Source organism: Solanum pennellii, chromosome 9, assembly GCF_001406875.1.
Source record: "Solanum pennellii chromosome 9, SPENNV200".
Taxonomy (NCBI): Eukaryota; Viridiplantae; Streptophyta; class Magnoliopsida; order Solanales; family Solanaceae; genus Solanum; species Solanum pennellii.
The window spans coordinates 52,585,415-52,601,055 of NC_028645.1; positions in this window are offsets into that span (position 1 = coordinate 52,585,415).

Here is a 15,641-nt window from a genome sequence, read left to right on the forward strand (position 1 = left end):
CTATCAGATTATCAACTTTCCCAGTTCAGGTGTTAGTTGATGGTCATGCAGTTGGTGCTTATTTATGTTATGGTTAGAACCAACACATTCAACTTATTTTCTCTTATACATGCAAGCACTATCCAGGATGGGGTATCATTTTGCCATCCATCATGATTCATTTTTCATGTTTTTGTACTTTTACAATCTACGACATGCCGGTTCAACAGAAAAGTAAATAGCATCTTGGGGTAAATGAACACACGCAAGAAAACCCCAAAAGAGGATTGTGAGTTTGGTTACTCAGAGTTCACCCTACCACACACTTTCCATTTACCCACCCTCACCAAAAAAATTTCAATTGTACCTAATGCAATAAAAATAAAGGGATAGATTGTAGGTGAAGAAAAGATATGGCGCATAGCGCAGAAGAACTATCAACATGTGGGTGTGTCTGGTTTCTCGGAACCCACAAGATCAACGCTTCGGTCACCCTCAGTAGTGCCCACTGCAACCTCTGCATTATCAGTAGTGCTCCTATCATCAACTACTTGTACAAAACTGGACGCCCCAACAACCATGTCTCGTGCTCTTTGGTATCGAAGCTCCTCATTAGACAAGGACTCTCTCCTAGCCTACTCTACCTCCGACCTCTCTCTCTCTTATTAGCATGGGCCTCATCACCGGCCTCTGTTGTATTGATGGAGCGATGCTCTTGGAATGAATTTTCTCCTTAGACATTGGCTCAACAGTGGGACTAGACAAGGCATCTAGAACTGTATCCCCTGCTAGCTCGATAGGTACACTCTCCATTTCAGTCCCCCTGATATCCAAGATGTCATCTAGCTCACCACGTAAACTAGCAACTGTATCCTGAAGGATAGTGAGGTCTATGGTAGGGGCAAGTTGTTCTAGAACCCAAATCTCGAAGGCGTCGAGGTGTTGGTTGACCGCCTGAATTTTCTGCTTGGTCTGCTGGGCCACCCGCTTTTCTTTTCTATTTTCAGCCTCGACAATTGATTTTAAAGGGTGCATGTGGTGGAGCAGGGTGGCCATCTGGACCTCTAATTTATGGACCCGAGCTAGAGGGAGCAGTGCTGCAGATGGGGGCGTGGATCAGGATGAGGTGGGGGTCCTGCTGGCTACATGCAAAAAAGAAGCCAAAGAGGGTCATCATGATCTGGTGTATCGGGTTAAACCCCTTGGGCTTGCTCCACCGTATACTCCAAGTTCTCACTCAATGGAGGTATCTCAATTGGTGGCCCTTTGTGCAGTGCTACAACATTGGCCTCATCCTTGATAAGGCCTATATCAATCGTCCTCGCCGGACTTCGAAGTGTATCACATTGCTAGAGTGGCACTCCAATGTCCCTGCATAGATTGAAAATAAGACATACAAAGGGGTAAGTTGTAGAGGTTTTGAAGGACCTATCATGAATGACCGATATCAGCACCTATGTAAAGTGTATCTCCAATCTCGCTACTAGAGCATCTTACAGTACCACCCTATCGCATGTGACTACATTATCATCTAGCATGGGCGATAACCTGTGTCAGACTAATAACCAATAGAACTTGGCTACATACATAAGGGACCCCTTCTTGATCACACCTCAGTGATCTGTCACTTAATCTTCCCTCTCACCATCGATCGCTAGATATTAAACCAACCATTTCTATGTGGAATCACGATGCGTGGTACTACGACCGAACTCTCAACCCTTTAAAACCTTGTAACAACCCTAAAAAATTTGATATACTAAGTGATACCTAATATGTCAACAATGCCTATGATTAGACCAGGGTTTACACGGATTGATGCGCGTAGAACCAAACTTCGGAACCCTTGCTACATCCAATCCAACTAACTTGAGGAGATCATTGAGCTAGGAAAGGTTGGGTCCAACCATGTAGGGATCTCGAATACGAAGATTTTCTCGAAGGAGTCTTTACCGCACTTAAAAAGATGAAATCTTAGGTTTGGAGGGTCTAGGGGTAAAATGATCTTTTTCCAGGCTATGGGTAATATCTTAATTACCCTAAATATATATTTAATTATTTAATTAATAAGGTAGAGGGGCAATTTGGGGAGAGAGAGCCAAAATTGAGCTCTTGAAGTGAAGTCTTGCCTCACCCGGGTTCGAACCTATGTAGAAGCAATGAATTAATGTAATTTTTATTTAAGCTATTGAATTAATATAATTAATTAATAATTATTATTCATTAGCTGATTTAAAATAAAATAAATATCAGATTTTTAATAATTAAGTAAACCTTATTTGACTAAGTGCTAAACTAGACTCCTAAGCCTAATACAACTCCTACTCTCTCACGTCTATGTCTCATCTCTCACGCTCAATCTCCCTTGTTATTTCACACGAAATTTCTCTTTAACAATAAAATACAAAAGCAGAAAATCAAACCAAGTTCTTCACACTCAAATAACTCACATGAAATCACAAGAAAACAAACATTAATCATACACTAGGCTAAGGGAGGTTGTCATTCGAGTGGAGTTGATATTGAGGAGGCTTAGAAGTGTTCTTGGGTGAAGTTTTTAGGAAGCAAGTCAAGGGTTTAACTTAAAAAAGGTATGGGTTTTCTTATCACTTAGTCACTTTCCCAAGAGACCCCTTAAGATTCAGTCAAATCTAATTCGAAAACTAAGATTGTTCCCGTTGCATGTCCCTGTCACTAGCCCCCGTTGATTCGTAGGTTGGGTATGTTTGCTGCTAGATATTAGGCATGTAATGTGTTTTCGTGTTGAATATGTTCATGAATATTGTTTGGAATCGTATGAATGACAACCTATGTTTTTCCGAAAAGGTGTGTATGTGTGTACAATGTAGCCGTGACTCCTTTGGTTTGTGGTTCAAAATTAACATGTTATGGTTGTGTTCTTACGCGCACAAACTTATATAAATTGTGATGTTCTTAAGTGATGTAAATATGCTGATTTGATTAAAATTCTTTATCGAATGAAATCTTGAAAATGCACCTAAATAACTCACTAAAAAACTACTTAAAACGTCTAAACATTTAATGTGAAAGAAGTGAGAAAATAGGTTGCAAAAAATTTCCAGCAGCTTGTTAATGAGTTTCGGCCAAGCTAAGGATAATTTCATGCCATGAATAAAATGAACAAAAATATGCAAGATCACTGGTGATTGAACCCATGACCTCACCATGTTGAAAATGAATGAAATAAGGTGAGAAAAAGGGAATATGGCATGTTGGACTCGAACCTATGACCTTGGCTGGAAAATTAAAAAATTTAAATGAAAAGAAATGAGAGGAGTGACATTCGAACCCAGAACCTCTCAGACAGTAAAGGACAAAGAAAAGAAATGAAAAAGAAAAGAAATGAGAGGAGTGGGATTCGAACCCACAACCTCTCAGGCAGATTTAAGGAGAATAAAAAAGGCAAATAAAAGTAATTTGAGGCGTGGGAATTAAACCCACGACCTCTAGGCAGTAAAGGAGAATTACAATAAAAATAAAGTGAGGCTGTGGGGGTTTTATCCCACAACCTCATTGTCAGTGCGATATAGTCAAGGAGAAACAAATAAAGAAATAAAAGGGGCTATGGGGGTTCGAACCCACAACCCCTCCGCCAAAAGGAGAGAGTTTAAAGAATAAGGAATTAAAACAAAATGAAGTTGTGGGGGTTCGATCCCACATCCTTTAAATCTCATTGAGCGAAAAATGAAGAGAAAAACTAAGGAAAAAATAAAATGAAGGTGTTTGGGCTCGATCTAGGGTCCCAATGTCATGAGGGCTATAAATAAAATCACTGAAAAATGTAAGCGTTCTCCAAGGGTTTTGAACTTGGGTTCCCTAGCCCAAATTTCCGTATTGATACATAAATCATATGTGAATTAAATGTTGTAGAATAATGCCACCTACTTAGATCGAAATGGAGATCTTGGCATACATACAAGATACATAAGTCTTGTACTACATAATCTTAGGAAGATATGAGTTACATAACAAACTATGAATGAAGCGACATGGATTGCATGTATAGACCCATAAGTCTAGCATAGAATTAAAAATAAGTGAACTTAAAATGTATGTAATGAAATAATGAAACCCTCGAAGGGTTAAGTACGAGCATAGGATACACTAAATGGCCAAGTGCATTGGCATATGACGAAATGAATAATGAAATGATGAAACGCTAGAAGGGTTAAGTGAGAGTGTGAAACACACTAAATTGCCAAGTGTATTGGCATATGATGAAATGAACATCCACGTAAAAAAAATAAGTGAGTAATTATGAAGAGCAAATGTGCTAATGTTAATGAATGTGGTGACAACATGATATGATGTCTCAAATAAGCTTAAGTAAATGTTACCAAAACGTACTCACCTATGAGAGTGTAAAGTTAATGAATAGACCAAACTCCATGAACAGTCTAATGAAAGTATTGAGATTAACACACTTAATACTAATGCTGTGATGAGAAATCATCTATTGAGCTATGATGTCCTCAAACTAGAAGCTAGCTTCCATGACGTATGAGTTGAATGTTATGGAACTTTATACTGAGCACCGATAGACTAGCTATGAGCAATGATGCCTTCTTTCGAGAAGGACGGAGGTTCACGTAACTCTCATGAGATGAGATTGTCCGGCATGTCGGATATGTGTCTCCTTATATCACCTAGTCTTCAAATTATACTACCAATATACGGATCTAGCGGGGTTAAATTCCCATGTACTCTAGCATGTTTTGGGTCACTTTGGCCTGTGATTCCACCTCTTTTCGGTGTGGGGGAGCTACTAGATTTCATGATGCTCACATAATATATGTCGGCTAAAGTTAAAGTTCCCAAAGAATGAATGAGGCCAGCCTTAAATGATGCACATAATGAAATAAACGATACCAATGGTTTAAGGATAGGATAAACAAGAGGTGAGCTAGACTTAAAGTAATGATGCTAGGTTATTCTTGGTCGTTGCACAACAAACCCGATGAGAGTCTTACACTATATAACAAGTATGACTGGTGATTGCACTAGTATATGAAAGAATGAAAAATGAAGTACGTATGAATAAATGAAGCATACTCTGTGTTTGCTAAGAAGGATCCCTAGTTGAGGTGCAATATGTTGAGACCTCATTTTGGGAAGTCCGAATGTCAAGTTTATGATCACAAGGTCTCATGGCATATGAATGAATGATATGAACTACGTGATATGATATGTGAAATATGTTATGTGCTATTTTCAAAATGATAAGTTTGATGATGCATGTTAAACTCATGGAATGACTTTCCAAATCCAAATTTTGCAGGTCCATTGACTATCCTGATCCAAATTTGGCGAGTCCACTGACTTGACTTTCCATAAATCATGTTGTTACGAAAGAACTATTCTTTCTCATGCATGTCCTTGCATATACCCATACTTAGTACAAGTGTGTAATAATTCCATACAAATATCTACTTTAAGGTGCAGGCAGAGGTAGACGTTAGATCTTACAGTATGACGTTGAAGCTATCTGGACGTGGAACTTTCATCCGGACTTAGTAGGCCCTCATGCTTTTGAGGATGTCTACTTTTCTTATCTATCTTAGATGTAGCCTTTATCTAGTGGAGTATTTTCCACTAGTGTTTCATTTCAATTTCATTTCAGAATTTGTATTGGTGCCGTTTTGGAAAGTACACATTTAATGCAGCTATAAACTATTTCTTTCATTTGATAATCTTAAAGTTAGATGGTTGATGGTGAACAATTGTACATGTTATAGAATATTAAGTAAGCATGTTAGGAAATAAAAAGTTTTAATTTTTTTGCTAAAATTAATCAAGATGAAGTAAGAATGACGTATGTAGGCTTTTCTGCGACCTCTAAGAGGTCAACGACGCAGATCTCATCTGGGGTCTAGACTCTAGTCGTAACAAACCTGCTACAAGTAGTCAAACCTTGCAGTATTGCATGTCACTTGTGGGCCAATGGTGGGGTTGTATAAGAATCGATGGATGGTATACAGAGATATATCAAACCGGCAGCTGCAGACTAGTGTATAAGTGAGAGAAGCCTATTTGATTGCCCGCCTATCAAGAGAACTTCTGTATCTACATAAGAAGCGTAGATCTCCCGAACTACCTCCTCACTATAGTAGCCCAAATCCTACGCCATCCAGTTGAATTTGTGCAAATGGAATAGCTTGTATACCTTTAGGAATGTGTATAAACTCTCTTTGAGGACCAGACGCTCTACTGTGACTAGCAAAGTCATCACCCCCTTTTCATTCAACAATTAGGCATCTCTGTACACGTGGTAGTGACCCTCGATGCACCACTAGTTTGGTTCATCAGCAATAGGTGCGAGGTCATCAGTTTGAGGTACAGGTGCAGACTGTGAATTGGTAGCCTCATCAGACGAGGCTTGTTGGGTTTGGTCCTCCAACCTAGTTGTTCTCTGAGAAGCTGAACTAGAGGAAGTGGCTGCCTTTGACCCAAAAGATTGGGCTGAGTTGAGGAGGAATCATACTCAAACCCGTATGCTGAGTCCCGTTCAAAACTAAAACCATCCCCGGTTGGTTAGCTGGTCAGTGTCGTCTCCTCATAAATCTTGGAGGAACTGACTACACCGGAAGTTACCTTCCAGGGGTTTCCTCTTGTGACCCGTGCAACTGCAGTTGTGTTTGTGGCATCCGGATGGACGAAAAGGCTCAATCTTTGTTATGATCAGAGTCTACGATCATCCGACAAGACGGGGCAACCAACTTGGCTTTGCCCTTTTTTTGGTAGACGATGTCCTTTTTATTAGCCATTAGTACATGTAGAGTAGTTGTTAGTCACAACTCAACACTACTATAGACTCGAAACACACATGACGAACAAAACTTGAGAAATAAACAACAACGTTTTGTTCTGTAGATTCAAATCGACAGGCACTATCGATGGTCCGTCGATCAATCAAAGGTCCATAGATGGAGTCCATCGTCTGACAGTTAAAATTATTCAATATAGGATGGTAAGAATGCTTCTTTGATGGAAACGATGGACGTGCAGAATGTTTCACTTCCGTCGTCTAACACTTAGATTTATCTTAGAAGTTGGTACAAAACAGATTCTCTGATGGAAACAACGGAAGTGCAAAATGGTCCGTCGATCAACCGACGGATCGTTGTCCACTTCTGTCGTTTTAGACTTTGACATTTTGAAAGGTGATGTAGTCGACGAACCTTGTCGAGGGCCCATTGATCGGTCGTCGGTCCTTAGATGGGGTCTCATGCTGTAGGCCTGAAACACATTTCAGGTGTTTTTGCTAGTTCCAATTTTTAGACACCTTATTACACAATCATTAGACATGAAATTTTGACACACTAAAGGCGAATTTGTAATTCCAAAGGGTTCCAATTTTAGACAATGAGTATTCCAATTCAGATACAGTATGGAACCCTAAGTCGGAAATAACTACAGAGATACCCACATTTTATATAGATTACAAGGCTACACAATCACATTGTATCATTCTGAGGGACATAACTACACAATATTTAGCATGCAATTTTAACAAATATAGTCCCAAGGTCAAGACCCACTTCAAGATTCCTAATTTAAACTATGAATGAGAATTCATAGTTTTCAGAGAAATCAAAGTAACTTTCTGAGAAGGGGAGTTATTATGTGCACGTGCATACTTTCAAGGAGTCGCCCACGCGCCCACACTTGATCACTAGCTGAAGAACAATGGAGAAAAAGAGAATTTGGGGAAGAGCAAGTTTGAGAATTGAAGGGTTCTGATTTGTGAGTGATATGGGATTGGGACTGTCGATAACTTCTAGACTTAGAAAAAATAGGAAATCTACCTGGGATCTACGAACACCATTGATGGTCCGTTGATCACTACCACAAAAAAGGAATTTAGTGACAACAATAAAGGTCATTAGTGGCAATTATAATCACCGCTATAACATTTACTTGCTGATTGATTTTGGTTGGTAACGTTGGCAACGCTAAAGCCTTTCCACCAAATTTCATCCAATTGTGACTCCTAAAACTACGTAAAATAGGCTAAGGCACACTAGCACCTCTTTTACTGGTCTCCGAACGTCATTGACATTGATTGACGTCTTTACTCTAAAGCTTTCTACATGACTTATAAACATTATTTTTTACCTTAAAATAGTTTTAGAAACCTTAGACACTCATGTGAGGCTCTAGATTAGTTCTTGGACTTTCAGAATCTTAATTATCCCCCCCTTAGGATCTTTCGTCCTCGAATGACACTAAAAATCTTTTATAGGGTAAGGATAGACTAAATACTAGTAACCCAAACAATCAACAACATAAAAGAACATGAGTTGCTACCCAAATCAACATAAAAACATGTAATTTACACATAGTAATTCAAAATATCACCTACTTCATATAAGAGTTCTACATCACAACACGAGGAATTTCCTTCTCACAAAAACATGAGCTCAAAATCAACCTAAAGAGTCACTTACGCCAAAACTTATTTCCAGAAAACATCAACATGCTCAATATCATTTCATTAAGGCAACAAGATACCTTATACACAAATAAGTGCAAATCATGCAAAAAAAGCATACTTTCATGAAAATCTCATTTTAGCAAAATTTTTACAAAATTATGCATATCTTTGCAAAACAAGGCACATTCAACTTTATTCATTATTTTAGTTATTAAAAGGAACAAGCAACCTTAATTAGAAAAGAAATGAGGATAACGGGACTTCATGTCGGCCTCGGCCTCCCATGTTGCTCCCTTAACTAGGTGGCTCTTCCATAACACCTTTACAGAAGACACGTCCTTGTTCCTCAACTTGTTCAATTGTCGATCAAGGATTTCCACCGGAACGTCTTTATAGAGATATTCTCATTCACATCTAGACCTTCAATAGGAAGAATAGACTCGGGGTCACCAATACACATCTTAAGCATGGAGACATGGAATACCGGATGAACCAAAGCTAGCTCACTCGGTAATCTCAAATCATATGCAACGATGCCAGCCCTGTGCAAAATTTCATAACACAATAAGAATTAATTTCCCTTTCGTGCCAAATCTCATCACCCTTTTCATAAGTGAAATTTTCAAATACACGTTATCAACTTCTTCAAATTCTAAGTCTCTTTTCCTATTATCGGCATAAGGTTGTTCTCAACAAATTTCTTATCATATGAACTTTATCCAAAGTTTTATAGATCAATTTGGTACCAATGAGCAAAGACTCGCCAACTTCAAACCATCCAACAGGAGACCTACATATCCTACCATACAAAGTCTCAAAAGAAGCCATGGATATAGTCGAATGGTAACTATTTTTATAAGAGAACTAAACCAAAGGCAAGTGTTCATCTTAGATTCCCTTGAAATCAATTACACAATCTCTAAGCATATCCTCAAGGGTTTGAATAGTTTGCTCCGCTTGACCATCCGTTTGGGGATGAAAAGCGGTGCTTAACTTCAGTTTATACCTAATCCTTTTTGGAACGACCTCAAAACTCAAGACGTAAATTGAGCACCTCTATCTGATGTAATTGATAAAAGGATCCCATGAAGACTTACAATCTCATTGATATAGATTCTTACATACTCTTCCACTGAATAAGTGGACTTAATGGGTATAAAGTGAGTCGATTTAATCAACCTATCCATACCAACCCAGCCTTCGTGTCTGAGGCAAACCCACTACGAAGTACATATTAATGTCTTTCTACATCCAAGTGGGGACTTGCGTTTTTTGAAGTAAGCCATCCGACTTTTGATGCTCGACTTTCATTTGTTTGCAATTTAGACACTTCATAACAAATTTTTTTATGTCCCTTAGTCATCCTACCAAATACTTCTCTAAGGTCATAATACATCTTAGTAGAACTCGGATGAATCGAATAACGGGTACCATGAGCTTCCTCTAGGATCTGATTTCTTGAATCATCCACATTGGGCACCCACAACCTCTCTTGGTACCTCAAAACACCATCCCCCCCCAAGGAGAATGAATCATTAAGCTTGCCAAGAACCGATTCCTTTAACTCCATCAATGATGGATCAAGGTGTTGCATAGACTTCACCTCAACCACCAAACAAGATTCGTAGTTATGATTGACCATAAAACCACCATTAGGAGAATCTTCCAATCGAAAACCAAAACGAGCCAACCTATATACATCCTTCACTAAGTCCTTCTTATCTTCTTCCACATGAGATACACTACCTATCGTCATATGACTTAGAGCATCCGCAACCACGTTGGCATTGACGGGGTTGTAGAGAACACTCATGTCGTACTCTTTTAATAATTCCAACCACCTTTGTTGGTGGAGATTTAACTCCTTTTGAGTAAACACATGACTCTTGCGGTGAGTATACACATCTATATGAAAACCATATTGGTAATTCCTCCATATTTTTAAGGAAAACAACGCGGTCACTAACTGAAGCTCATGAGTTGGGTAGTTCTTCTCATGGACCTTGAGTTGCCTAGAGGCATAGGCTATAACCTTCCCGTGTTACATAAGGATACAACCTAATCCCACTCGGGATGCATCATAGTATAAGACAAAACCGTTGGTATCCTCTGGTTAAGTCAACACTCGAGCTGTGGTAAGCCTGTCTCTCAAGATTTTGAAGCTTCCACAAGACTCCGACCACTCAAAGTTCACATTCTTTTGGGTCAAAGTAGTCAAAGGAGATGTAATGGACGCAAAACCATCTACAAATCTACTATTGTACCCGGTTAGACCCAAGAAACTTCTTATGTAAGTTGGAGCCAAAGTTCTAGGTCTATTCCTAACCGCCTTGGTTTTCTTTGGATCAACCTCTATGCCCTCACTAGAAATTATTTGACCAAGAAACACCACTTACCTTAAGAAAAATGTACATATTCTATACTAGTTAAATAATTGATGTTTCTTCAAGAATTTTAACACCACTCTAAAATGACCCTTATGATCACTCTCATTTTTTGAATACACCAAGTTATCGTCTATGAAGACAATCACAAAGAAAACTAGGTAGTGTTGGAATACCTTATTCATTAGGTTAATAAAAGCCGCCGGGGCATTTGTGAGACAAACAAACATCACTAAGAACTCATAGTGCCCATATATAGTTCTAAATGCCCCTTTGGAGATATATTCACCTCTTACCCTATGTTGGTGACAACCCGATCTCAAGTCAATCTTTTAAAAGTAACTCGCACCTTAATTTGATCAAATAAATAATCAATCGTAGGGAGAGGATACTTGTTCTTTGTAGTGACTTTATTATGTTGACGATAATTAATGCACATCCTAAGAGACCCGTCCTTTTTCTTCATAAAAAACACTAGGCACCCCATGAAGAAATACTAGGTCAAATTAAACCCTTGTCTAGTAAGTCTTTTGGTTGAGCCTTCTGCTCTTTCAATTTGGCCGGAGCCATCCAATAAGGAGGAATTGAAATGGGGTTTGTATTCGGGAATAAGTAATTACCAAAGTTAATTTCCCGCTCAGGAGGAGTTCCAGGAAGATCATTAGGAAAGACCTTTAGTAAATCCCTCACTACATAGACTAACTCAATGGGAGGAGTTTTGGAATATTTGACTCTTACCAAATTGTATACATACCCTTTAGAGATCATCTTGCAAACCTTTCGACAAGAAATGATACAAACTCTAGGAATAGAACTTTCCCCTTTACACTTAAAGATGTGATCATTAGGAAAATTAAACTTGACCACACATGTCCTACAATCAATGGAACCAAAACAAGCATGCAACCAATTCATTCCCAAAATGACATCGAAATCAACCATATCAAATTCTACTTATTCAACATGAGTAACTCTATTGGGCAATACTATTGGACAATTTCCATATACCCTTTTTGTAACCACCGAATAAAGTACCGAGGTAGTCATCATAAAAGGTTCATTTAAGATATTGGGCAAATATCAAACTTTCTAGCTACCAAAGGAGTAACAAATGACAAGGTAGCACCCGGATCAAGTAAAGCATAAACATTTATAGAGAAGACTTGTAACACACTAGTCACCATATCGGGAGAACTCTCTTGTTCACCCCTAGATCAGAGAGCATAAACCTATTCTTTCTTGGAGCATCAACATAAGAACTACTTGCTTGAGCTTGCCTACTCCCATTGTCTTGGCCCTTCACATTAGGGTAATCTCTAACCTTGTGACCACTTTTACCACAACTAAAGCATTATTCCATCCCAACTTGACACTCACCCCAATGTTTCTTACCACACTTGGAACTAGTAGGTTTCTTTCTTGGTGAACTAGCGCCTCTTCCCTTTTGAGACTTAGGGTTATACACTCTATCATCATAATCCTTGGGAAATTTGAAAGGAACTTGATTAGAGAACCTCTTTTTAAATCTAGGATTACCTTTAATTTCAAGCCTTCCCTTTGAAGAACCACTTTCAAAAGACTTGGACCTCTTGGACTCTTTATTCTTCCTCTTTAGTGTATTTTTTTCAACTTGTTGAGCATGAACCATTAGATGAGAGATATTCATATTATCATGAAACATAGCCGAACGACATTCTTCCAGAAACTCCTGGACACTCCTGTAAGAAAAAAACTCATCTCATCCCTTAGGTTAGACAGCAAGGATGGAGCATACTAAGAAAATTTTGTAAACTTCAAGGAGTAATCAAGAACACTCATACTCCTTCGCAAAGGTTGATCAATTCTTCCACTTTAGCTTCCCTCAACTCTCTAGGACTATCAAGGAAAGCACTCTTGAAGATCTCCCATGTCACCGGACCACCTCTTAGCACCCTATTACCCCTCTATTGAGTGACCAAGGTTGCGCCACATCTTTAAGTTGATAAGCGGCCAACTCGGCCTTTTCACCCATAGTGAAACCCATAACAAATAGGATCTTATAGACTTCATCTAGAAAAACATGAAGGTCTTCATCCTCTTTTGACCCGAAGAACATAGGAGGGTTCATTCTAGTAAAGTCAGTCGAACGAGAAGCCATAGTGCTAGCATTTGGAGGCATATAGGGTCAAACTTCACGATTCACTTGAACCTTCATGGCTTGGACTTGAGAAGTGACGGCATTAGCTTGTGAAGTCATGGGTTAGGCAAAATTAAGAAAAGTTTCCCTTGTCTTTCCATCCATCATAGGTGGAGGAACAACTGGAACTTGATCAACCATAACAACTTTCTCAAATGGAGGAACTTGATTGTGTTGCGGAGGAGGTTTGTTGTCATGAGCTCACGCATTAGCAATTCCTTACTCGGCCCTTCTTGCATCTGCCCTTCGAGTATTCATATCACCACAATAAAGGCTTAGGTGAAAATAACACATTAAGTAAAACTTTGGAGGCACGACATAAGAACACAAGAAGATGAGGATTTCCTGAGCATCACATAGTCTATAATTCATAAGTGTGGTGAAATACACAATTATGAATAAGAATCTATGTAGACATGGTTTAGTGAAACGTCGATTCTAAGGATATATAATATCATGCTCTCATACCAAGTTTGTCATATCCGGGGAGCACTCCCTAGACGTAACCGGTGTGTTTTTCCTCAAAGACGACTAAGAGTAACCTCTTATCATTCATCATTGCATATCATAGTTAAATTGCGGAAAATTTAAAACCTTTCATATACATCTATCTTGTGAGGATTACATAGATCGCTCGTTTACACATTATATATACATAGGGAGTTTACATGGACTCCTTACATAGGAAGCATTACATAGGCTTCTATTTTTAGTTCACCTACATAATATCTAAATATAGTATAATAGGGATATCTCACATTTAAACCATCTAGAATGAGTACAATATTCCAGCATAGCCCATACTTCATTGCAAAAAAGGCAACATATAGGCTTATACAATAATAGTCTTCAAATGAAAGAGAATGAGAAAGTGTTTTAAACTATAACAACATCAAATATCTAGATACTGGCATCGTCCTCAGAAGGTGAGAACCTACCAAACTTGGAAAATTAGAGTCCAAGTTATCTTCCTATGGACCTATAACAGTTCAACGATCGGAACCTACATAATTGTAGAAAAACAGAGAAATATGGGTTAGTACACCACTTTTACTAAGTATTGAAACATGCACATATATCATTTGAAATCATGATAAAGGTGATATTTGTTCAATACCATGCTAAGTTACTTTAAAAAGTCTTATCCACAACCAAAAACCCATATAAGCCAATAATCACATATTCCCTAAGACAAGATCATATACAACATAAGACCAACATTATCAAGTATGATAAAGTCAACATGTATCATAACATATTTGAGTACATAACCAAACAAGCTCCAACATCATGTCTACAAGTTCAATGACAAGGTAAATCCCCATTATCTTACTCAACCAAGTAAACCTAACAAAAGATAATAAGCAGTGCCTAACATCACATACCATAGAAGAAGAATATAAACAACAATTAATAGAAAAAATAATGGAAAAAATAAATGAAAAAGAACAAGAATTACAACATAGAAAAATAAGGTTGGAAGAAAATATATTAGCAGGAGTATGTAATAAATCAATACTGGCACAAAGAAAAGCTATATTAATGTTAGAATTAGAAATAGATTGTCTTGAATATGACTCACAACATAATATAATACATAGATCATAATGAACAAAGAAGAGTATGCAGTAGACGAAAAAACATATGAAAACCTAGATGGAATGATAATAAAAATAGTATTTATAATTTGGTACCAATGTAAGCCGATAACATGTTCATAAATGAAATTATCATCATATAAGATCATCAACATGTAAAGTCAACATATACACAACATTTACTTTATAATAAATAAGAACAACATTCTAGGACATCACTCAAGGCAAACTAGTGCAATGCATTGGTAGAGTCTCATACCCCTACCTAGACTAAGTCAAACCCCTTAAGTCACCCTAGGTAGTGTTCACTTTATTAATTCATTTTACTAGCGGGAACACTTGCCTGAACAGACAGAGACCACATGAGCTAAATGTTGAATCCTTTGTCATGAAACCCTATACCGAACGAAGAAGGACTACCTGCCAAAGTAGTACCAAAACATGAACATAACATCTAGGTGGATCCACTAGTTAGTATTCCTACTTGGGCAACATAGCTATAGAAGTAGGAGATATCCTTAATACCCTTTTTATGCACATTGAGTTATACTCTACAATCTCATGAGTACAATAGTGAACCTAACTTCCCAAATTCGGAAGGGACATTCCTCACTACTAGTTCACTCGGTGCTTAGCTAGCTAGAGTTCCTTTTTGAAATGTCTTTAAGTCATATTTTAACAATAATAACTTAGTTTAGTCCAAAGGAGACTAAGACCTTTTATATTCATAGTCATTAGCGCATAAGTAATTGCATAAGAATATCCTATCAACACGACCCTCATATGTGAGATCAACGCATTATCGTCACCATGTCATAATAAGGCACATAGGCAATTCATAACCAACCTTATATCATTACATCTTAAATATAATCTCACACCTTTTAATAATCAAGGCAGTTCTTGAATCATCATACCAACACCTACTTAATACATTCACAAGATATGGTTTAATTGAACTTTATCACCAAGTACAAGCCATCGTAATCGAAGTAAAGGTTTGAGATCACAAAATCTTACCAATTCTCCTTCAAAAGCCATCATCATTG